The 25,555-nt window shown below is 41.6% G+C and overlaps 1 protein-coding gene across 3 annotated transcripts in view; it reads left to right on the top strand.

Annotated features, from left to right (window-relative positions):
* Positions 1–25,555, top strand: part of LOC111865518 (toll-like receptor 6) — a 433,080-nt gene extending 407,525 nt beyond the window's left edge. For all 3 annotated transcript variants that reach the window (XR_004513140.1, XR_002842983.2, XM_023853615.2), the window contains one exon: positions 24,816–25,555. The gene's annotated coding sequence lies outside the window, so the exon portion shown is untranslated. The remainder of the gene's footprint in view (positions 1–24,815) is intronic.

The following is a 25,555-nucleotide window of genomic DNA, read 5'->3' as shown; positions in this document are numbered from 1 at the left end:
TGTACAGTTGTTACCTGGGGCCCTTTCTCCGGGGTTAAAGCTGCCGGGGGCGTGAAGGGGATCACTCGCCTCAATTTATTACATCGTTCAAGAATGGTGGAGCTATATTTCAACTCCCCCATACTTCATCATGGCCTGATGCTTAGTTAAACACAGGGACAATTTTACATTTTTACTTTCTATTTATCTTTGACTCTACAACCCTTTTTTGGGCCTTGGCTGCTTTTTCAGTTTCTTAATTCTATACACAGTCAGTAGGACTACTTGGACGGGGGATCAGCCCGTCGCCAGGCCGTTACCTACACACAGAACAGCACAGACACAAAATAAACGCACACAGACATCCATGACTTTAGTGGGATTCGAACCCACGATCCCAGTGTTCGAGCCTTAGATTGAGCGGCCACTGTAATCGACACATTTTGACTTTACCTTTTAAATATTAACTTCACAAATAGCTAGTTCCTTTAAGGCTGTCCCGATGTAAGGTTATACACACTAATAGTAAATGCTGTATATCTTGTAGTTTGTGCATTAAACCAGCATAGTGTGATTTGCGCGACTTTTCTATCTCCCTGTATAATAAAGATCAACATTTAAATAAAATAGGATTCGATCCTGTAGCGAAGAAGCATGGACTGTGATCCAGGATCAGCAGGCTGTGTATTCCTGACCGATAATGAAATTCTAATGCTAAAGATAGAAGCTAAAAATTTGTTAGCTTCGTAACACGGATTGGAGATGGCGTCTCGCGCGCCTGACTGGTAAAACCATAAATCAGCTGACAGGAGTATCCATTGATGTGAGTTTTATGACAGTTACAACACTAACTCATTTAGTAACAAACATCAGCTCTGCTTTATGGTTCTGTTATCAGCCCTACTTCCACAGACTTTTCAATGCTCTTTTATAAATAATTCATACAGAATGTTTTATTTATTTTTTTATGAGCGAGAATTTAATTTTGGAAACGTGTAATTGTAGCCAGTGTACATTTATGCAACATATTTCTATGATATACGTGGAAATAGGAGGGGAGGGGGTGGGAGGCCATAACATTGAGCGAGGCACAGAGCAGTGAGTCGATTAATTGAAACTGTTTCACTGTTCGAAAGCATGGACGGATATTACTGGGAAAGGAACGCTGCGTGGCTACAATCCCTCAGTATCGAAGGCCGCGCCATAGTTCAAGCGGTTAGTCGCTGGCTTCCCAGTGCGGCGGCCCCGGTTCGATCCCGCGTCTGTGGTCAAGTGGGATTTGTGGTAGACAAATTGGCGTTGAGGCTGGTTTTCTCCGAGTACTTCGGTTTCCCCTGCTAATCTTCATTCCACCAAATTCTCCCATCATCATAATCACCCGGGGCAAGCTACAATAGGCCAATCAGCGGCTGCCTTGCCGAGTGGACCCAGTTTGACTCCACCCCCCACTAGGCGAACCACTAAGCGAAATCCCTAAGTAGCGAATGTTTGTTTGGGGTGTTCCTATATGTGCAGAAGTTTAGAATACGTGGTAGTTGCTACAGGGATGACTAGCCTTATAATAACCAGATTTCTGGTTTTTAGTCTGATTTCCTTATTTTATAAAAATAAAAGTTAGGCTTATGACATCGCCATGCACCATCTGTGTGTCTGTGAAATCCCACTTCCCCTATTAACTTCTGAATACCTGAACCAATCTTTATGAAATTTGGTATGCATATGGAGCCACTGAGTCAATCTCAACGGCGTACTCCATAAATCCCTCGCATAAGACGGTGAGACCACCTGATGACAAGAACATCTGGACAAAATGCGAGCTTTATACAGAGCTTAGCAGTTTTGCCAAAATATAAAAGAGAAGAGAAATCTGCTGGGTGTCCTAGATCAGACGAAGATGTGGATTGTGTTAGGCAGGCCTCCATACGGAGTCCGAGTTTGACAATCTCCGGAGCAGCTGCAGAGTTGCAGATGCCACAAGCGGCCTTTCACAGAAATTTAAAGAAGTTCCTATATCTAAAACCTTTATAAATTCAGGTAATCCGGAAACTTAAGTACGTTATAAACAGCTTAGATCGCAATTTTTACCTGTTGCATATTTGTCAACACAGCAATTCAGTAGACATAATAACGAAGGTTATTTACATTAATGTTAATCAGGACATGTTTGGACCCCTACTGGGTCATCATCAGGTGTATCTCTGTGTACTTAGACGCTGGATTTTTGTTCAGTATGAATCCACATTTTTCTTCATAAATAACCATATGATTACATAGACTGAGGGTGTTTGAGAACAGGGTGTTGAGGAGAATATTTGGACTGAAGAGAGATGAAGTGACAGGGGGCTGGAAAAAACTGCATAATGAGGAGCTGCACAATTAAGGTAAAGTTATTCCTATAACAGGCCGTGAAGGCCCATAGGGTTGTGAGACGTCGAGGCTCCCACATTTTCTCTAGACAATCGGCTCACAGATGGCGGTAAGGTTGTCAGCCTTACGCGCCTGCCACCCTTTAGTTAGTTAGTTATTGGAGAGGGTGGGTTTCCACATGCACTGAGACCTGTATTGGTCCATTGTGCTTCCCTCTATGATTTCTACCAGTCTCTATATCCTACCGGTACTGGTGCTTACCATCAGTCCCGCCCAGCCAGCGAGACCGGCTCTACTAGCTGAGAGGTATCTATAATGATTCCCCCATCTACCAGAAGCATTAGAGACTGCTGTTGGGCGGGAAACGTCCGTTAATTTGGCTCAGTGACCTCCTTTGGAGATATGAGGTTCTTTTACGTGCCATAAAGCTACGACACGGGACCCACGGCTTAAAGTCCCTCCCGGAGGACTTGTTCCCTGAATTTTTCCGCCCTTAAAAATTCGACGACCTCCGCCGGGTATTTGAACCCGCGTACTATGAGTCATGAGGTGGGAACGTTACCTCTAGACTACGGAGGCCGCTCTGCCACCCTTTACTACCCATGAAGATTCCTGGTGTTCATTTCTGTTAGGGACTGAGTCAATCCCAGGGCCATATTGCTGCTGGAAAGATTAGGTAAATTGAAAGAAATCCACCTCATCGGGACTCAAACCCACGACCTTCCGGCTTGTAGCATAGTGCCTCAACCAAGTACGGTACTGCGTGCCCCTTGCTGCACACACATATGAGCACAAATTTTGGAACACGACAATTTCTTAAGCATAACTGTATCATTCGGGGAAGTGAGCCTTGCCACAGAATATTTAGAACATGAAGAGAATTTGCTTAAAGTGAACTTGTGGTGTACATCAGCACATGAAAGAGTCATCGGCCTGTTTTTCCTTGATAAGGACATCATTACAAATAGTTCATTCCTAGACACGTTGGAAAACTATGTTCTTCCGCAGGTCAACAACACCCATTCTATTCTTCAACTCGACCGTGCACCTGTTCATTTCTCTCACACTGTCCGTTACTGATTGAACGTGAAATTCTAAAGTCGATGGAAAGGCGAGGATGAACAATTTCGTCGCCCCCTTGTTCTCCTCAACTTTCGCCTTTTGGACTTTTTTATTTTTGCTTTGGGGCTGTGTGAAAGACCGTGCTCACAGTCAAAGAGTGAATACACCGGATGAACTCAAAGTACAGCTCACTGCAGTATTTACAAGTGTTGCCAAAGACATGTTACAACGTGTGTGGCATGAGGTGGACCATATGTGGGATGTATACAGAGCCACAGATGGCTCTCAGTGTGAAGTCTTTCGCACCTAACGACTTTTCCACTCGTGTTTAAAAGAAATGTTCCCATTGACGAATAAAATACCGCAAACAAGACCCATATTTCCAGTTTCGTTCTGAAGCTGTAGCTGCCTGATACCCCATCGTTCTTTCTGGTACTCTTCTTGTGACGTATAGACCCGTTGCTCAGCGATGAATGTAAACGGCGGCCTTTTCTAGGTAACACCCGCAACATACAAGCACGCAGCAACAGAAGAACGTGATTTATATGGTCTGCGCAGCGAGAGTTTCTGGGCAACAACTCGGTAAACACGTTCGCATAGCAACGGGCACGAACGCAGCAATAGAAGAACGGTGTTTTCTATGTGGTGCGTGCCGAGATGTTTGTTATAAGTAAGGGGCAAAGTTATTCAGTCAGTTGAGTTCTGCATGGGGGGATGTGAAGAAAGGACTTGAGCGCGTCAAGCTGAAAAATTTCCACTGTTACAAACCGTAACCAGGGAATGGCTATCGAAGACAGCAGGCTGGAAAAGGCTTAACAAGTGCTGTGGTAATTTTTGAACTTTGGAGATTAGCGATGGTACTGTAATTACGTGTACTTATGAATCGTATGTATCAGAGGTCAGCAAATCCATTCGCCTATGCAAACTCCATCTATAGTCTTACAGACTTGCAGAATCCGACTGAGTTATATTTTATATAACCTTAGAATATTTCCTTGTGGCTAGATTGTGATTATAGATGTACATAATATATTCATGTTTAATTCAAAATGTATGGGCACGTTTATGATCTATCCCTATACAAAATCTCATGCAATCAATATGAATATTTCACCTCCACGGAACAGATATATATGTCTATATATATAGACTTAACTTATTAATATCATACCTCCGTCATGTTTGTGTGCTACATTACATGAAATATGTCTCAGAATTATACTGCATGTTCTTTGAACAACAATATTATAACACCAGACTTCAAAATCCCGCAATAATTAGTGATATTGTTGTTTGTCCAACACAGAATTTTGTACTTCCGTTTCCGTTGGTTATATGAAATGGCTCAGAAAATTAAAAAAGAACAAGCATTAATATTTTCATGGCGATGAGTATTCTGAGTTGTGACTCCGTTTAATAATATAGTTGGATACCAATGTTTCGGAAGAACATACCGCTTCCATCTTCAGGGCGAAAATAATTGCGGCAGGGGTACGATCATGTGATATAATTAGGATACGTGAATTAGTTCTGATAACTGGAATAGTGTGGGCTTTGTTGGCTCGATGTTTATGCAAAGTTTAATGAAAATCCGTTAATTGGCTTGAAATTTATTAATAGGGGAGGAAGACGCTGACACGTTGGCACCGAATCACATTATTCATGTGACGCCATCATTGATAATTCATGTCGCAGTTCCCCTCAAGCTGTTCACGTAGGGAGCACTTGATTATGCGGCAGCTGTGTTAACTCCTTTGAAGACAACGGCACACAGACATGAGAGCCTCGGGTATCTCTGTCAGCCCGGAATTCAGTCTTGATTCTCTCTGTACCTGTCAACCTGGCCCGCTTCAAGGACGTAAGACGGCCTGGCAAGTCGTTGTTGTTGTACCACTATGGCACATTAACACAAGCACACAAACACAAACACTTTCTATGCCGCGGTTGTGCATTACGCTCAGCTGAATTCGGTCACTCCCTCACCCACTACATGAGATAAACGGCGTTAGTAGAGGTTGATCTGCAAATGAGAAACAAGAGACATCTATTACGCATTTCTTGTACCTCCACACGCGCATGCCTGTAGCTAATTGTTACACGTTTATTTCTCGTTGACGCGTTTTTCTGTAACCACTCTCACGGCCAACGCCCAAAAACGTAACTTGACAAAGACACTCACATACAAGGGGCAAGCGGTAGCGTAGTTGGTCGAGGCATTATGCTACAAGTTGGAAGGTCACGGGTTTGATTCCTTCCAGCCCCACTATGGCCCTGGGGTCGACTCAGCCTCTAACAGAAATGAGCACCAGGAATCTTCATAGGGGTAAAGGGCTGCCGGTGCTCAAGGCTGACAACCTTACCACCATCTGTGAGCCAATTGTGCAGAAGAATATGGGAGCCTCGACATCTTACAACCTTATGGCCCTCCACGTCCTGTTACAGGGATAGCTTTATCTTTTTTTTTTTACTCATATATACACCAAACCCAATACACGCAGACACTCACACTAATAATGCACTCCATATTTCGAATCGCATCTGAAAAGAAAGTTCAAATAAAAGCTCATAACGACAAATACGACTACTACCTGTGGCGCTGTTCGGTACAGAGAACTACTAAATAACTAATTCCATGGAGCTGAGCCCTTCTTGCGAAGTCGCCATTTGCGCAGTTACTCAAGAACTTCCCAGTATTTTACCGTGATTACAAGAGCCCACCACTTGTCTCTGTCCATAGCCAGGTGAACCCAATCCATACCATCACATTCTATCTCTCTCATAACCATCTTAATATTATCCTCCCAACCACGCCTAGGTTTTCCCGGAATAACTGCACCGTTTTATATTCATCAGCTACAATCAAGGCATCTCGCCTAGTAAGAAATATCGTAACCAATTTTTTATATTTTAATATTATAACTAAGAGGAGTACAGGGATATTACAATAATATGTAAGTCACTGACTCACAAAGTACAACCATGTGTAAATATTGGTCAGTGTAAGGAAAAGAGCAGATAAGTTAAATGTCCGTGTACAGTACCGGATAATGGCCGAAATGCTTAAACCTGCTGTAAACCTGTAACGTGTGGTGTACCTACACAGACTGTGTTGGCAGAACCAAGTAATGGTTTCTCCGCGTACGTTTATTCACCCATCGCAAACCGCGGCTTTCTCGCTTGTTACTTTTGTCTGATACAGTAAACCCCTGTCTAAAACGGAACAATAACCCGTGGTATTTATGGCTTATTAATTACGCCTTCTTTGTCTTCAGAATACGGAATATAAGCTCAAAATAATATCGAACAGGAAATTATAATGAAGGAACATCAATTTAAAGGAAATTATTCCTCCTGAATATTTATTACCATGGCGTTGTACATTCAATCCTGAAGAGGGAGACAATACTTCCCTCAGAAACGCCAGCAAAATACCAAATTTTAAGGTTCACATTGAAGCCGATAGCGCTCTCCAAAAAAGGAACGAAATGTGCAAGATATATATTGTGGCATGACGCTTGGAAGTCCGAAAAGACGGCAAATGCTAGGCAACGGCTTGGTTCAAACACGTTTCCGCAGCAACGAATACGCTTGGATAAATCAACACGTTACCTAAAGACTGACAAACGTGTTCATGGTAACGGTGAATAATAAAGGAATGAACTGTTGTACCTGGTGTTCTATCTCCGGTCCCCGTGAAGCCAGCTCAGGCCGAAATAGAGTCGGAGAGGACTGAGGATTGAGGATGGGCCAGTAAGCAGATATTGAAGAATTTATTTTGTATTTTATAGACAGTAATTCTCGGAGTGTTATAATTACTTGTACTTATGATATGTGAGTATCCAGCAAATCTATTCAACAAACCAAACCCCGTCTACGTGTCACTAGTACACGTGACAGTACCTATAACACTCATTGGAGAGATGACGAATTAAAATTCTGGTCAGAAAACTTCAAGGGACATCGGTAGAAACGTGTTAAAATGTAACTGAAATGAATATGATATAAGAGTGAGGAGTGAATTCATCTGGCTTAAGATAAGGACAAGTTGTTGACTCTTATGAAGACGGCAACGAAACTTAAGGTTTCATAAATGGCCGGGAATTGTTTAAATAACTTAACGAATATTTGTTGAACTCGCATCAATGAGATCTCTCCATGAAGTTAGTTTGTCTGCCAGCGAGTATGTATAAACCAGGAAACCGTCCCAGATATCTTCGAATTAATATTGAACAGTTGGATGGAGAGGGGAGCGAGAGGTAGAGAGAGAGAGAGAGAGAGCGAGAGAAATCCTTGCTTTAAGCCAAATCCTTATTTTAAAACTCAAAATTTGTAATAAGTAGCAGCTTGTAGAGCCGTTATTATGCAACGACAGCGAGATAAGCAAATATACCAGAGCAGTTTCTAGGCAACGGCTCGGTAAACACGTTCCAGCGAAACGGATACACATGCAACAATAGAGGTACTGTTGGAAACGATAGTTTCTACTCGGTCATTGAAAGGAGTTACAAGGAAAACAATTGAAGCATCTTTGTTTTTGAGTCTCAAAGGGTTTACTGCCAAGGCGAATTGGCTGTAAACCGCCAGTAGTAAAATAACTTAGATTTTGATTTGAAGTTGGAAGGGAGCCGCCGTTCGGAGTCGAATTCAGCCCGGAGGCAGAGGACTATTCTTTATTAGAAGCCGTTACCAAGCAACTACTAGTGACGACACTGCTAGTAGTACTTTAAATCTGACGAAATTAGCGATGGTGCTGTAATTAAGCTTAATTACGAGTTATGCCCTACAGTGTTCAATAAATTCAGTATCCAATCCAAACCGCCATTGAAAGTCACCGTAACACGTGACAGTAATTTATTTTCATTGAGTCGGGTTCGTGTGTCTTGACCGATTAACGATAAGCAACCTGATTTTCGACGTAAAATTCATTGACCGATCGTGGAGAAAGTAAAATTAACCTTCTGTTATTACAGTTGTATTTACTGCATGTGTGCAGTTGTGTGTCTGTGTGCTGATGACCGAATAGTGTTTCGGATAGTCTGATCTACATGTGTGAGAATACATTAATTTTTACCTTTGAATTCACCCTTAACAATAGCCACCACATCTGCAAACTTCCGGAAGCCTGTGGCATGTGATAATCTGGGTGCGTTTGTAGACAGATGGTCAGGAAACATAACAGGAGATGTATCATAAAACCACTGACCGCAGTCACGTGTTTGAAGAATGATCGTGCGAGGACAGTAAACCCCCACACAAACGCGGGATGTTCAGAATGTTATCCCTGGTCTCTGTCACATCAAGCGATGGTTATGGTCACGATGCGACATATTGTCCTGTGTTAGCCAACCCACGGCCGTCTCCATTATTTCAAGCAGGCGTCTCCATGCGTCTCCAGGCGTCTCCAACCTATTTCCATAACAAAGCTTCCAGAAGGGAACTTGGTATTTCATATCTGTCCACCCTCATCAGTAGCACTAGTTCAAAACTGAATTTTACTTTTGACAAAGCTGCCGGTTTAGGATTTGAACCTACTTTTCATACACTTCTAGTATTGTACAGTATTTGTAGAAGAGTCGAGATAGGGCAGTCGGTATAGCGACTTGCTGGACGGCCAAGGGGTTGGACTTCGAGTCCCGGAAGTGGTTAGAATTTTCTTAACTCTACGTCCACACCGGTCGTGGGACCCATCCAGCCTTATATCCAATGGGTAATTAGGGCTCTTTCCCTGGAGGTAAAGCGACCGGGGCGTGAATCTGACCACTCACCTCCTACTAGCGTCTAGGTCAAGAATACGTGGATTCATACATCCACTTTACTATACGAGGAAAACTCAACGAATTTCGACTTTCTTCTGTTACTGAGGTTTGTTGAGCGTTAAGCGATGTCGGGCGACTTCAGTTTTGTTGCCTACAAACCCATTATGCGGGGAACAGGGTTCGATTTCGGAGAAAGCAGAGAATTTTCTCTCCTTTACTTTGTTTAGACGAACTATGGGGCTTACCCAGTCTCTATGGAGCAGATACCGCGGGTTTGTCGAGGTAAATCAGCCGGGGCGTGACACTAACTACTAACTTGGTAACAACTTTGCACGGACCATGCAGAAAACACAACCTCTTTATTGTTGGGAAGGCATGTTTACAGCTCTGTTGCATAGCAACGGAAGTTACTCGATTGTTGCTTGCGTATTCGTTGCCGCAGGAAATTGTTTACCCAGTCGCTGCCTAGCAATGAACGTCTATTCTTACTTCACTATTCCGGCTTTCGGCCACCATGTCACAATATCATTATATAATCAGTCTAAGCAGAACAGCTATTGTTTGTCTATCGGTATGTAGTCCTCCTGCCGCATCCTGAAGTTATCATAGAGCCTCAACTAACTACGCTACCGCGTGCCCCCAATGTAAATATTATTACTGATTAAACTATTCGCAGTAATGCTNAACAGCTATTGTTTGTCTATCGGTATGTAGTCCTCCTGCCGCATCCATGGAAACGAAATACTGAAGTTATCATAGAGCCTCAACTAACTACGCTACCGCGTGCCTCCAATGTAAGTATTATTACTGATTAAACTATTCGCAGTAATGCATGGTGTTTATCCTTCATTGATTCGTCGCTAAATATTTCTGTTACTTTTCACAGTTCCTTACGAGTATAAGAGCTGAAGGTGGATGGATCGTAGATAGGCATGCAGGTGGTGTGCTGTTATGTTGATCATGATATGGAAAGGATTATCATAACCGTCTATGATTATCTAAAAGTATTTCCTCTTGAATCATCCAGTATTAAGTCAAGGAGGATGAGGTGGGCAGGTCATGTAGCACGAATGGGAGAGACGAGGAATGCGTATAGGATATTGATGGGAAAGCCAGAAGGAAAGAGACCACAGGGAAGACCAAGGCGTAGATGGGTGGACAATATTAGAATGGATCTTAGAGAGATAAAATGGGATGGTATGGATTGGATTGATCTAGCTCAGAATAAGGACCAGTGGAGGGCTCTTGCTCGTAAATTAGTGAGTAGCTGCAGAATTGGCGGCTCCTCCAGAAGGACTCAGCTCCATGAGTAAGTAAGTAAGTAAGTAAGAATCATCAAGTATTACTCCTCTCTCTCATTCAGTTCTACATAGCAGCTTAGTTGATACAGCATCGCATAATAACCAAGTAAATAAACAGTCTGAACGTATGTTTCCTCTTGGTGCTCACGTGTAGTCTTCAAGCTACCTGTTTCCATTTCAGTTCTCTTTAATTTTCAAACGGATCTTCTGTGTTTGTGTTTTCAGCTTGTCTGTATCTGTGATTGATTTGTTTTCCATATTGTATTGAGCTGTACTTGTTTCACTCGCTGAAAGTTCATTTTCATGTACTAAAGCGTTATGGTTTCTCTACTGTCTTTATACCGCCTTCATTTTTATCGCGCTAAAAGTATTACTTTGCTATCAATATGACTGGTTCGGATCGCTGGTTTGTATTTCTGGTTCTTATGGCTATATATTATGAAATGCGAGTATTATCATTGTACGGTTTCCTCCACCGTTCTTCTAAGTCAACTTCCTCTATCTCAGGTCGAAATATTTTCCTCACTGCTTTGACTGAAACATACTCAGTGAACGACCTAGTTTCACACCCATACAGATCATGTAAAATTATGGTCTTTTGTAGGCCTGATTTAGGAATAATACATGTGAAATAATGCGAGCAGTATCTTGATAGATTCAAAATAAAACCTTGAAGGAAAAATTTTGTCTAAATAACTTTTAGAAATTTATTTTCTGCCTCACAGGAATCACACTGCGAGTTATAAAGATAAAATCAATTAAATTATTTATTATTTATGTACCGAGTCAACAGCCGCAAGACCAATTACAGACACAGCACAGTGTAGACACTGGTAATTACATTATGGACAGGCACAACATAAAGTTAAAGACAAATTAAACGTAAGCACTGGAGGAAAAACACGTTAATCCAGAGAAGGAAACAAACAAAGTAATATTAATAATACTAATTTCATTAACACAAATCTAAGTTGTTATTGAGAATTGAGAAATGTAAAGTATAATTATTTTTTTAACTCCGTGGTTTTAGTTCGCAAGCGAACTATACCGACCGAGCGACCTCCGCTTGTCGGCGAAGTTAGTGCCAAATTTAGCGTATAGAGGGTGTCACGTGATCAGCGCAACGAATCTCCACGGCCGTTAATTTCGGTTTTCTAGACCAGAGCCTCTATTACCTTGAAATAGGTCCTCAGTTATCATCACGCGGNTTCAATTTACTTTTAGTTTGGTCGGCAGCATAAGCATAAAAGCACTGTTTATTCTGAGAATTATACGAAACACACAAACAAAATCTTTTTGCAAAATGTAGAGATTTTCTTTTATTTCACAACAGGTGATATATACAGTAATTACTTTAAATGAATAATAGATAACAGAAAGAACTGGAAACCAATAAACATGTATAAATATATTCATTCATTCATTCATCTGTAATCTGTCAAGACGACAGGTCCACAGTCTCTTCCAAAACAGTTCCTCCACTTGATGCGATCTAGAGCTTTCTCCTTCAAATGACAGTCTCCTCTTCTGTCCCCAAGGTCATCCAGCATCTTCTTACGTCTTCTTCCTCGTCTTCTGGTCACTTCTATCCGCCCCTCTATTTTTCCTTCAGTAACTTCTTTCAGAAGGCAGTTACCGCGTAAGATATGACCAATCCAATTAGCCTTCCGTTTTCTTATTTCGTGTAGGATATTCCTCTGCTCACTGACTCTAATTAACACTTCTACATTTCTCACATAATCGGTCCAACTGATCTTCTCCATCCTTCTCCAACACCACATTTCAAAGCTTTTCATGTGTATATATACATATATTGATTTAGAATTAAGTAAAAAGAGCATATGGAGCACCAAGCCGATATCAACACAGTAATTAGCCGAAACGGATTATAAGTCCCATGTTTCGGAGGATATTTCGGTCTCCATTATGCCAGTGACTTATGTGGGATCTGGGATTGGTGACCGCCGTTATACTTTTGCCATATTGACACTGGTACGTTCGTCACCAATGAAGTCACCTTTTCCTATTATTAACTACTATTTTATTATTAATCACACCAGTCCCTGATGAATATAACAGAGCTCGTTTCCGAGACGTCACAGTTTTACTTTGCGTTAATGGAAGGGGGGGGGGAGTCCAGCTGGGTCCGCTCGGCACGGCGGCCACTGATTGGCCTATTGTAACCTACCCCGGGTGATTATGATGATGGAGAATTTTGTGGAATGAAGATTGGCAGGGGAAACCGAAGTACTCGGAGAAAACCCGCCCAGGGTCACTTTGTCCACCACAAATCCCACTTCATCAGTCCCCGGGAATGAACCCGGGTCGCCGCGGTGGAATGCCAGCGACTAACCGTTAGAGCTATGGCGCGGCCTTGAATCACAGAGTTACTGTATCATGACTTTTAGCATCGCTGGAACCAAGCGTGTGATATGCGTGATGATTTGCTGGAGACTTCAAAGCAAGTCGGTCTGAAGACTTCGGTTTCTGTGCGGTATCCTTGTGAACACGGTTAATTTCGCCTCCTCTGTGACGCATTACAGTGCAAGCTGATACCTTTGTGCCTCTACTCGGAAATTTTATACATTTTTACTAGAAGCTAAAAGGACAGGATTTATTAACATTGACGCTGAATAGCGGTGATACATTCTTTCGCCCTTCCTGGTGTTATTGTAGCGAAGAGTCTACTGGTCGCCAATAGCTCTAGGCTCTGAATTTAGACAAGCAAGCCATCAGACTTTCCTCTTTTGTTGTCCTGAAAGTGATGTTTTCTTGCCGGCATTGTAGGTAGTGTCTTTTGTTTCACCTTTGCTGTATAAAAAGCTTTTGATGTTTCTTTTGTCGGTGTACTTTATTTTTGTTTATTGTTAGGAATTCGCCTTCTTCTTTCTTTCCACATCGCCACTTAAATGCTATCAGTTTTTTTATACCCCTTATTCTTACCATCGATACCCAAAGGAGCCGTTCCATGTTTTAAACTCCACTCAACAAGAAATAACTTTCCGTTCCCTTGTATTTCTTTCTTTCTGCTCCTTATTCAATTTGAAGGGAGTGGACGGGGGCTCAGTAAGAAAAGCTATCAAACTAACACAAAACTGGGGGAATGTTATATGGACTTCCGGAACAATTTTTTCTTTACCAAAGGAAGGAAGGAGGACATGACATTTTAACGTCGAAATCTAAATTGAATCCTTTTCTGAATTAATATTATTTGCAAAGTAATTCCTTTGCCAAAGTCCATAAGAGGAGTGTATTAGTGAATGTTAAGAGGATTGTTAATGAAGAAAGCAGTCTTCTGGGATTTGGCAACGTGTATATGTGGTGTTAACCGACGTTTCGGAGAAACGTATCGCCTCCAACTTCAGGGTAGAAGGAAAAATATAAGAAATCCGCAAGCGAAGAGACCGTGAGAACCGGTAAAAGCAGACTGATACGGCTGTATCTCTGGCTCCACAGTTTTGCTTTGAGCAAGTATGCCACAACATGACCAAAAAAATATTTTTAGTTAAATGTATGGGCGAAACACCATCTGTAATATCATTTGTCTGTACTCGTAAGCCCACGTATATATATGTATGTATGTACATAGTTATATAAGCATATACACACGAAAATGTGTGATTAGTGTAAAGTGTCTAAGTAGAATTTCGGTCAGGGAACCGTCTATCCAGGAAAATGTCAGGACAGCACTTCAGATAGGCTACGATTGCTTCCTTCCTCAACTTTCCCATTTCATTACTTACCAGTCATCCTAACGTTTTTTTTTCTTCCTTTGTACTACAGCCCCAGTGGGCTGTAGTACCGTTCACTTCGGTTTTTCTAGAACTTACACATTCGGTAGGCTCCTTGGGCAGGTGATCAGCTCGTCGCAAGGCCTCTACCTGTACACAAACACAGAAAAATGCAACACAAACATCCATGCCCTGAGTGCGATTCGAAGCCACGATCCAGGTTTCCAAGCGAGCGAAGACAGTACATGCCTTAGACCGCTCGGCTACCGTGACCGGCTATCCTAACATTTTACGCTATATAATTTGAAGCAATAACACCGTCAATAATATGTAACACATAAGTAGATAACCGGCTTTGTGTGACGTCAGATACGAAAGACGTATATATTCTTCTATGCTGCAACTTGGGAAGGGTTCAGAAACAGTGCTCACTGCTACAGTATGGTAAATAATTACGGGATGAAATATGCTGCTAGAATTTACGTTTTGGGTGCCCTGGTGATTGTATCGACATGATGATTACTTTCGTGTCATTCTGACCCATATTTTTACAATGAGGCCCTTAATTTGACAGCGTAAATCCCCTTTATTTGAGGCAGCATCAGCCTAGTATGTTTATTATTCAACAGCATGTCCCTTGAATGTTTCAAAAAAGATATTACGTTGCTGTTCTCACATAGCAGCAGTAGGAAACATTTGTAAAATCGATGGAATAGGCAGGTATGTTATTGCTTTCAGCTCTCCGAAACCTATAACAATTATTTATGTAACTAAAACATAACATTTATCGCACCTCCCGGAAATATACAGAATAGTAGCACCAAAATAAAGAGCGGTAATGCGTTCTTCATTGGGGTGTAAATATTTCGAAATATGTTCGTTACAGATTTTCATTTGTCTTTTGTTCTAATATAAGTTTCCCTAGAGAATAAGTTAACAACATCTGTGCCCTTCATCTAGGCATTCGTATAACAGAACATGGCGCCAAACATCCGAAACGCAGAGGAACAAAGAACTTAAGCTAGTAAAGAGTGAACTGTAGGATTTGAGGTTCTCAAAGAGGTGGTTATGAAGAGATCTGTATTTAGTGACATGGCCCCTTGTAGTTCGTTAAAAGTTAATTGATGTTTCGGACGAGGATGTCGGCTCCGTCTTCAGGGTCGAAGAATAAGTTAAGCAAAAAACCAATATGAAGCAGGTGACAAAATCTGCTTGCTTCTTCGACCCTGTTGATGAAAATTATATGTTCCTCCAAAATTTCCTTTGACTTTCAACGGAATATATGGAGTTATAACTTAAAATACAGTAGAACTCAAGTGTAAATAGATATATTTTTTTCCGTATATTTATCAGACATTTCATATCAAAGGCATCGGAAACAGATAATATTTTGGGAGCGTTGAATTTATAATTTGTAAATTACAAATACATTAATTAAATTTCTTAATTTGTAACTAGCCAAGTGCTTTGTCATAAATTGAACCCCAAAACCAGAGGATGTCATAATACGCTGTCTCGTAAATGCAATTGCAGACTCCAGGGACCAGTGCCAGTTGAGTATGGAACAGTGGTTTAATGATAATTGGCAGGGAGAAAAAAGGCCTGTTGCTCCACTTACACTACAAATTTAAGAAGCCATCCGAGATTCGATCCGACGCTCCGCAGTGAGAAGCCAGTACCTAACCCCTTGAGTTAAGGTACGGTCCTGCGGTTGTACTGTTCGCTGAGGTTTCTTCTTTGTTTTCATTCCGTTAAATTGCTCTGCACTCTTGCGGTAGCAGTGAGAGTTAAAATTTCTGACACACGGTACTACTGGGTTTTTGCACTTTGTCCATCGTCCGGTATTCTAAAGTACATTAAAGAACACAACATTGGATCTGTTTCCGTCCTCAGTTGAAGGTGTGGAAGACGCTACTCTGTCGGGTCCGTTAGAAAGAGCTAAACGCAATCACCGGACTAATTTAAATATTTCTGACAGAACCAACATAGCAGGTGCCTCCCATCCTCTAACCTGATGACGGAAACAGATACAGTTTGCGAAACACTGTGTTCATTAGAATAGCGGACGATAGAGAGAGTTCCAAACCCCAGTAATTCCCAGTGTTATACATCACTGTCGGAACCCTTCAGAATCTGTTGACGTAGCATGTCATGACTTTTGTTGAGGGCAAAGAAACGTATGGTTGTATCTCGTTAAAATGTTCATGTGCAAAAACGTGTTTAATGGAAGTCGAAGAACTCCGTTTGTATCATTATTTTTTGGTATGTAGCAGGCTGTCTAAAAACATAAAAATTAGAATATACAAAACTATAATTTTGCCTGTAGTTCTGTATGGGTGTGAAACTTGGTGTCTAATATTAAGGGAAGAACACAGACTGAGGGTATTTGAGAAGATGGTGTTGAGGAGACTATTTGGACCGAAGAGGGATGAAGTGACAAGGGGATGGAGAAAAGTGCATAATGAGGAGCTTCATAACTTGTGCTCTTCTCCAAGTATAATTAGAATGATGAAGTCAAGTAGGATAAGTTGGGCAGAGCACGTAGCATGAGTGGGGGAGATGAGGAATACATATAGCATATTGGTGGGAAAGCTAGAATGAAGGAGATCGCTGAGAAGACCAAGGTGTAGGTGGGTGGACAATACTAAAATGGATCTTAGAGATATAGGATGGGATGGGATGGATTGGATTGATCTGGCTCAGGTTAGGGACCAGTGGAGGGCTCTTGTGAACACGGTAATGGACCTTCGGGTTCCATAAAATGCGGGGAAATTCTTGAGTAGCTGCAGAATTCGTTTCTCCTCAAGAAGGGCTTAGCTCCGTAAGTGAGTAAGTAAGTAGTTTCTGAAATTTTGATCTGTTTAGGATAAAATAAAGAAAAATCAGTTTCAGCTTTATGCAAGTTGTGGATTATATTATACTGATGCAACTCTTCGTCACACAAATCTTAGAATAGAGACCCAAGAAAGAAAACATGTCGGTATCTCCAATGTATAGTTTCTGTGGTAGCCGATTCCGAGGTCTGGACATGCATGCATTCTCTCCCTTGCTTCTGAGTGTGCTTTGCGGCAGAAAACAAATATGTCCTCTCCAGACTAGGTGGGGTCGTAACAGAAGTCTCTTTTATAGTCTAGGTTCTCCTAATTCGTAAATGGAGAATTCCTGTTTGATGTATTGTCGAGTGCTCGTCACCATGTCTAGGGGACAGAATCTCCAAGTCTGGATTCCTAACCACGAACTACTCCGGGGAAGAGAGATGGGTTTGGGGGGGAGGGGGGATGTAGGAAATGCTTATAATAGAAAAAGAAAAGGGAGAATAAAAAAAAGAGAAAGATACCGGGGGTTTCCCTGGCTCCGATTCGTGCTTTTGCTCCGGATCCCTCTACTTGTCCCCCGGAATTGCTTTCATGATGGCTGATGCAGTCATCTCCCTCCCCTCTATTCCCCTCCTTCGGGGAACCCTTGGAGTTCTTGCCAAGATCATCCCCTTCCAAACTTTCATCTTCCTCTTGCCCAGCCCCTAACTCACGTCCGCTTTGTCGCTTTGACCGACCTCTTTTCTCAAACTCACTCCTCCTCCATAACTTTATTCTTACTTACTCCCACAACTTCCTCTTACCAGAGAATGCATGAATATACGGGGTTTGAATATCGACAAGTTTCCAGCTTTTTTTACCCTCCTCTGAACAAACAAGCAACTATCGAAGCACTCACATCACACACACTAAAAAAAGACTGTTTCACTCCAAAGCATACAGAGATGTGAGTCATAAGGAAAATGAAAAAAGAAAATGACGGATTAACACAATATTTTAGGAGAATGTTGCTTTGGACTTCTTTTTGATATGACACATAATTTTTACTTAACCTATTCTACGCCAGACACGATATATCTCGCTTAAATGCACTCGCTCTTGTTGGACGAATTTATTTAATGTTTGAGATCAGTTAAACAGACGTGTCCCGCCATGTCTGCATAGCTCGTGGCAACCACATTTGGCTTTCCAACAATAGATATGAACAGAAGATTCTTTAAGTATAAAAACATCATTGAAATAATTGGGATATGGGCAACGAAAAGTAAAACCAAGTAAATTTACTTGACTCAATCTTTCTCTCTTTTTTTTTTTTTGCTTCTTTCTGACATGGCTTTTGAAGCATTCACGAATAATGAAAATTAGAATGGACACCGCCAGATTTGTCTGAACTTGGCACCTGATTGGTTTGTACTCCTGCTTATTATTCGAGAGGCTCAGGGTTCAGTTCTTGAACTTGGGACCTTCTGCCACACTCATTCTCCTAGAATCTGAAGTTCCCACAGCAGTGGTTATGAAGTATTCTATTTTATGGGATATAACGCCGAGTAACCCATTGAAAGTCAACCAATGTTTTGGGGGGAACATATCATCTTCAACTTCAGGCTTGGAGAAAAAACCAAACAAGAAACCAGGAAGGAGGCAATATGTTCCTCCGAAACGTCGGTATCTTCTGACTACGCTGCGTAATATCCCTCATTCTTCTCTGCAGATGGTGGAACACTACCTTAAAGTAGCATATTTGCACTTTCTTCAAAATCTTTTATAATCAATTAGGCTTGTGTGAAGTGGTTGCAGATCACATTGGCCGCTCAAACACTGGGGTCGTGGGTTCTTAAGTTCTTAAGTTGGTTAGTTCTTAAGGAAATTAATACTTTTCTTGCTCTTCACCAAATATTATTAAGATGATGATATCAGAGACAACGAGATTAGCGGGATATACGAGTATGTAGCATGCATACAGAAGTTGAGAAATTATCATGAAATTTTCTTTGGAAATCCTGTAGGATAAAAGCAGCTTGGAGTAGGTAGATGTATGTGTTAATATAGTCTTAGGATGGACTTTGAAGAAACGGGATATGGTAATATGTACTGAATTCACTTGGTGCGGGATAGAGTCCAGTAAGAAGAATAGTTTTTGTGAACATGGTAATGAACCTTCGGATTCCATGAAACCCATGAATATCTTTACCACTTAATCTAATATTAGATTCTCAAGAGAGTCTCTTCCCTTTTTTATTCCGCCTACCACATGAACTTCTGGATAGATTTCCCACAAATTGAAGTTATTATATTCTTTTTTTTTTTTTTGCGCACCGGTCTATGAACCTCGGTTCTGTTGTCAGAAGCAAGAAGCTGACATGGCTTTGCTGTGCATAGGCTATGATAACGACTACTTCAGTTCCTTTTCATGTTTCCATTACAAATTCGAGCACCAAAAAAAATGTCACCCTTTCAAGCACTTGTATTAACGAGAATATCCATATAAGTGCGTAGGGACATTCTGGACTGCAGAATGGAATATTGCTGCATTCAAGTTTCAGCTATTCATATCAACTTCCTTTAACATGGAAGCTTTCCATTCGTCTACATTCGTTCTACTTAATGCTTCACGAGGCTCCAGCAAAATCCATAAACTCGTATAAAATTGAAAAGATTTCTCTATATTTGGGAGCATTGACATTCCTGTGTCGAAGCTGAGTGCATTGCAAGGAAAACTCGAGCATTTGAGTGTAGAAATGTCGGATAAATACACGGTATATTTAAATTACTGCGACTACGTATTCGTTTCATATTCGAGAGGTATTTCAAGTCTGCTCATACACACAGAAAACACGTTACATTTTACAGTCCCCTCAAATGACATTGTCACATGTCCGGGGTCCCGTGACAAATAATTTGTGAGATTTAGCGGCTGTAGACGACGCTGTTAATTGTAAAATTACTCGTTTACGCTCGCAATTACAATCACTCTTAAATACCTCCCTTTCAGACTAAGCGACCTGATTAGTCCGTCGTCTCTCTGCGTTTCCTCTTCACCGGTTATATTCTTGCACCGCTGTCCTCGGTGGAGTGTCCCCACACTTTGTTCTTCCCGTATCTTTCGTCGGATCTGAACTGTTCTGTCGCACTCTACCCTCTTAAGTAGCTCTTCACGTACCGCTGAGAGAACACCTTGTAGAAAGGTTCTGCCATTAAAATGCTCTACCTTTTAAAAGAAACCACAATCATTATATTATCGCATGTATTAGTGATTATAGACGTGATTTGAATTGGTGAAGAGTTTTATTGACCATTTACAAATCATAACTATAATTAACTATAGCACTATTGTTGATTTCCACACTAAAAATCACTAAGACATGCTAAGTCGTCTCGATCTTCACTAGTCGTATCCGGGCAAAATAGTTATAATATTAGAGTCTTCAAATCACACACAAACTTTCAACTAATTCGTTGCCATTTTTTCTCAATCATCTTCGACTGCCATCTCGAGGTACTTCCTCAATTATTATTTCCTCAGCTGGCCTGGGATCCTCTTTATATAGCCTCGGGGCGGATCCAACAGAAAACACCATTTCCATCGTTATAGCCCAACAACACGTCGACTGTTCCTTGCTCATTCGTTGCCGCGGGAACTTGTTTACTGATTCGTTGTCTGGCAATGAACGTCTACACTGGCTCCGCTATTCAGGCTTTTAGGCGTCATGTCACAATACAATTCACGTGGAATAGGATGAAATATAAAAAATTAAAATCACCTTTAACAGCAACTGGGCTTAATCTGTCTGGAAACTAACCGTTCGAAATAAAATATAAACTCTCTTTGAATACTCGTATGTCCTTCATTTCAACGTTAGAATCTACATCAAACAAGCCAACAATTTAAAATATGACGAAAGTTGAACATGACTCCCAGAAATTCTGCAGCCTTCGCGTAGGATTGTGACAGCATTCCCCTTATGATGACACTGTTTGACATGAAGCATACATACGAGTTCTATAGGAGCTATGAACTTATACACATAAAAACAGTTGACAACGTTAAATAGGGCCCAGAAAGGCTGCTCTCCTTGTACCAATATTACGCTTCTTTTTGCAGTAACTGCATAGAATTAAAGCAAAAATCTGTCAGCATGTTTTATCTCCAAAATTACTCAGTAACGGAACAGGTCAGCATAGTGGCAGTGCTGTAGATTTGTATTCAAGGGTGCTGGGTTTGAATCTCGTTCTAGACACCAGCTGTCCGGACTGAGATTCGGTCTCTCGAGGCAAATTTCAAAATGGTGCCTTTGTCACGTCATGACCACGTGCTTCCAGATCTTTTCATTTCACCAGTCAAACTTCACTTCGACGCTGTATAGTCTGAAATACTGACAATCATTAAATAAGTAATAAATAAATGATAAGTATTCATTAAAAGTAATAATAATTAAAACCACAACAACAATATACTCTATACAAGATATTGTAGCGTGTAGAGCCGTTGCTATGCAAAGACCTAGAGGTGGGCAGATATACCGGGGCCTTAAACATGTTCCCGTTCTAGGCAGCAGATTTCTTATAATGCAACACTTGGACTACAACAATGGAAGAACTGTTTTCTACGTGGTCCGGCCCTGCTGGGGCTCATGACCAGATATTTGTTACTGTTTGGCATTTACGGTAACAAATATCTGGTCATGATCCCCAGCCGGGGCTCGACACCAAGACAGACAGACTGACGAACCGTCAGTCGCAATATGACTTGGACTTGGACTTGGAGCTTAGTCAGTTGAGAGTCAGTTGGAAGGGAGCTACCATTCAGAGAGGACCTGAGCACCGAAGTAGAGGAATAGCCATTGTTGGAGCCGTTACCAGGCAGCTACTAGTGAAGACACCGTAGGCTGGAAGAGATTTAGCGTGTGATGTAGTAAATTGTAAAGTGTGCAGATTAGCGACGGCATCACCCCTGGTCTGGACTACAGTTGTTTGTTTGTTTTTCCTTGGCACTACAGCCCCAGTGGGTCTAGGCCTACCTCCATGAACTTCTTCTTTCACGGACTACAGTTTACTAGCCCAGAATTCAGTTAACTCGAAACACTGCTTTGTGTTAGCGGGAATGTTCAGAGTTAAACTTTCAAGTCGGTTTGTAGAACGGTAGCGCAGAGTTCTGGGTAGACGGCAGGACTCCTTGGACGGGTGATCAGCTCGTCGCAAGGCCTCTACATAAACACAGAATAAACACATACACACACCAAACATCTATGCCTTATGTGGGAATGGAATCCACGATCCCGGCTTCCGAGCGAGCGAAGACAGTTCAAGGCTTAAGGTTCGGCCACACAGAGCGCTACGTACGCTATGTTCGCTATACGAACAGGAAAATATCTCCCTTTATTGCCAATGTGACTGGCCACACAGACTTCCGTACGCTACGTACGCTATGTTCGCTATACGAACAGGAAAATATCTCCCTTTATTGCCAATGTGACTGGCCACACAGACTTCCGTACGCTACGTACGCTATGTTCCCTATGTTAGCTGCGTCGCAGAGTGTACACAGCGTACGTAGCGTATGTAGCGAAGATAGCGTAGCGCTCTGTGTGGCCGAACCTTTAGACAGCTGGACTGCCGTGACCTGCTCACTGAACATGGAGGATCTGATTTCGTGCAATTCTTGTAAATTCAATACATTTGCGAACATTTTACTGGCCAGTTAACTGACTTTTGGACGTTCTTGTATTTATATGATGAAGTGATATACTTGGAAGACAAAGTAATGTACCTGTAAATTCAACGGTGTTAATATATTAATGTTAATAAACGTAAATAACCGAACCTTGGCAATGGAGCTATAAGAACGGACCTGGCCAACTCGGAGATGTGTTATTGATCAACGAATAGCATGCGATGAAGCAGTGATTTTATATTGCATGGGGTTTCCTGCCGAGGAACAATAAGCCCGGAAGTTAATATCACGCAGTTTAGCCCAGATAAAGTAATGTTACGTGGGCATGTCACGTAAAATTTACGGGCTGCGGGAGAGACCGACAGCGCTCATGATACGGGAACCAGGAAACTGCTGGGATTTCTCTCATCATTCTCACTCACCTCTAGAGACTATACATTTTCAAAATACACATTCATATTTTATTGTGATTTTACATGAAGCTGGCAGGGCCTACAGCTCCAATATTGGCAAAATAAACTGGGTTTCACAAGCGTTCAAGCTGGTTAAAAAGGAAACAATTTTGACCTGCAATTCGGAGATATATCTTTTGAATCTATGCTGGAATATTTATTATTCCCAGTGAAATGTTTTGTTCTTTTTTTAAGAACTCCTTCACTAAAATTTTAAATTTTGACCGCAATCGCTTTATTCGAGTCCTCTCCGGTCTATTATTCACCATGATTCTACAATTTGAGACCGTATAGTTTGAGCTAGAGACAGCGGAGTTTCCTTTAGATGTGGTTCCTCGTTAAAATATACACTGAACGTCAGAGAGGGCGCCCCACAGAAACAAGACCGTAATTGTTAAAGGTAATAAATATCTGGTCATGAGCCCCAGATGGGGCTCGACACCGAGACTTACTGACTGACTGACTGACCGTCGGTTGCAATGTCCCTTTGACTTTGACTTTGTAGTCAGTGATTACCCCGTGTGGAGGCGGGGTCGAATACCTCCACCGTGACCCTGCGAGTCGTAGGAGGCGACGAGAATGGAAGTCTCAGTTCTTAGACAGTAAAATATTGTCGCGAGTCTCAAGGGACTCGGACCCGAGTAAGACTGCGCTGGCAAAGGCCAGGAGCATATACAAAAGATAGACCCGTCCTCTCGTCAGAGAAGGCGCCCCACAGAAACAAGACCGTAACTGTCAAACGGTAATAATTAATATCTGGTCATGAGCCCAAAATGGGGCCCGACACCAAGATTTACTGACTGACTGACCGTCAGTCGCAATGTGACTTTGACTTTGACTTTGGGACGGAGTAGTGAGGGGAGTAGTAGAAGAGCAGTAGTCGAGTCGGAAGTAAAAGGTCGAGTTTCAAGACACCAGCCGGATATGATATGAGCCTGAGAGCAGAGGAATTGAATTAAGTCGACAATAATGGCAAGAAAGAGGAGTTAGGCTGTGAAAAGAAGACTTCATGTGTGATTTGAAGTTACAGTGAGACTGTGATAAATCCGTTGCCTGGATACGACTAGTGTGAAGACTGAGAACCCTAGTGCGCGTGTAACGGTGAATTGTGAAGTGTGTAGAGCAGCAATAGCGCTGTATTGCCTGTATTTCCAAGTTGTGTGAATGTATAAGGTGCAATAAATCCAACCATCCAATCCAAAAACCTGTCATAAGTCACGTAGAAACCCCTACACTTGACAATAGCATTTCTCTGCCACGCTTTTTTTAATTAGGTATATTGTTAAATGTGTAGAAACGGGTTTTAACTGAAAATGCTTCGACACAGACGTTGAGGAACACTGTAATGTAATCATAGTTACTCAGATCACATCAGTTTTAATGTATAATTTTTCTGCAAACTGTTCTGATGAATGTGCTGCATTTTTAATGGTATTGATTGGTACTTGTTACGACGTCATATATACAGCTGCATATTTTGAACTGAAATGATAGCCACTTATATCGTATATAACACCGTAGCATGAAGGGGGAAAAGAAATGAGGTGAAAATCGTAATAAGCATAATCGTAAAGACGATAATGATTGCCTCTGCAGGTGTCTAAACCAGAAAATTTTCCCTCACTCTCATAATACAAACCTTCATTCAAAAATTGTAACGCTTCTTTTCTTTTGTTACAGTCGCAAGCTGTGGTCACGTGACGTGGAATGGCCGCTGGGAAGGGGTTTCTACTACCATGTGATTACCGGGCGCCATGTCTGGACTAGTGACCGGCACGACGCTAGCGGCGAGGATTCAACTTAAAAGAGTATGAACACAGACATTCATTAGAGATTAACGGGAAACAGTACAGACCGATAATGAGGGCGCACTATATGTGACATCTGAAGAAGTGTAAGAAAAAGAGATAAGACCCGATTTTCAAAGTGATTCGAGTGCAGGGCTTCGCAGCAAATCTTCTTAGTACTGAAATACTTCTCTAATATTTTAGCTGAGTAAAAGACAACTACATACGAGGAATGGGTTTGGGTATGAGCAAACTGCTATGTTCTGGCAAGTTTTTGCCCTCTTATAACGAGCTGGCTGGAAGAACTTCTTTTTTCTTTCGCCTTAGGCAGTGACCAAGCTGACGAACTGAAAAACGAATTCAATTGTCAAGGTGAACAATGTCCTCTTTCTTTTTTTCTTCTTTCCATGATACAACCGCCCTGAACAAAGGCAACAACGAATAAGGAGGTTGTGACTGCTAATATGAATTTCTCGTGCTGAGTCTTTCAGAGAGGGGAGGCGATGGTACATAGCTTCAATTGGCGTTCAGCTCCTCGCTCTTAGAGACATGTGGTTAATTTGCTTACCGCAGAGGACATTTGCAACTAAAGGTGTTCTCTTGGAAGATGTTTTTTTTAATTTACGAAATCAA

This window comes from Cryptotermes secundus, unplaced genomic scaffold (assembly GCF_002891405.2).
Source record: "Cryptotermes secundus unplaced genomic scaffold, Csec_1.0 scaffold560, whole genome shotgun sequence".
Taxonomy (NCBI): Eukaryota; Metazoa; Arthropoda; class Insecta; order Blattodea; family Kalotermitidae; genus Cryptotermes; species Cryptotermes secundus.
Note: the sequence above shows the minus strand (reverse complement) of the source record. Positions and strands in the feature narration are given on the sequence as shown.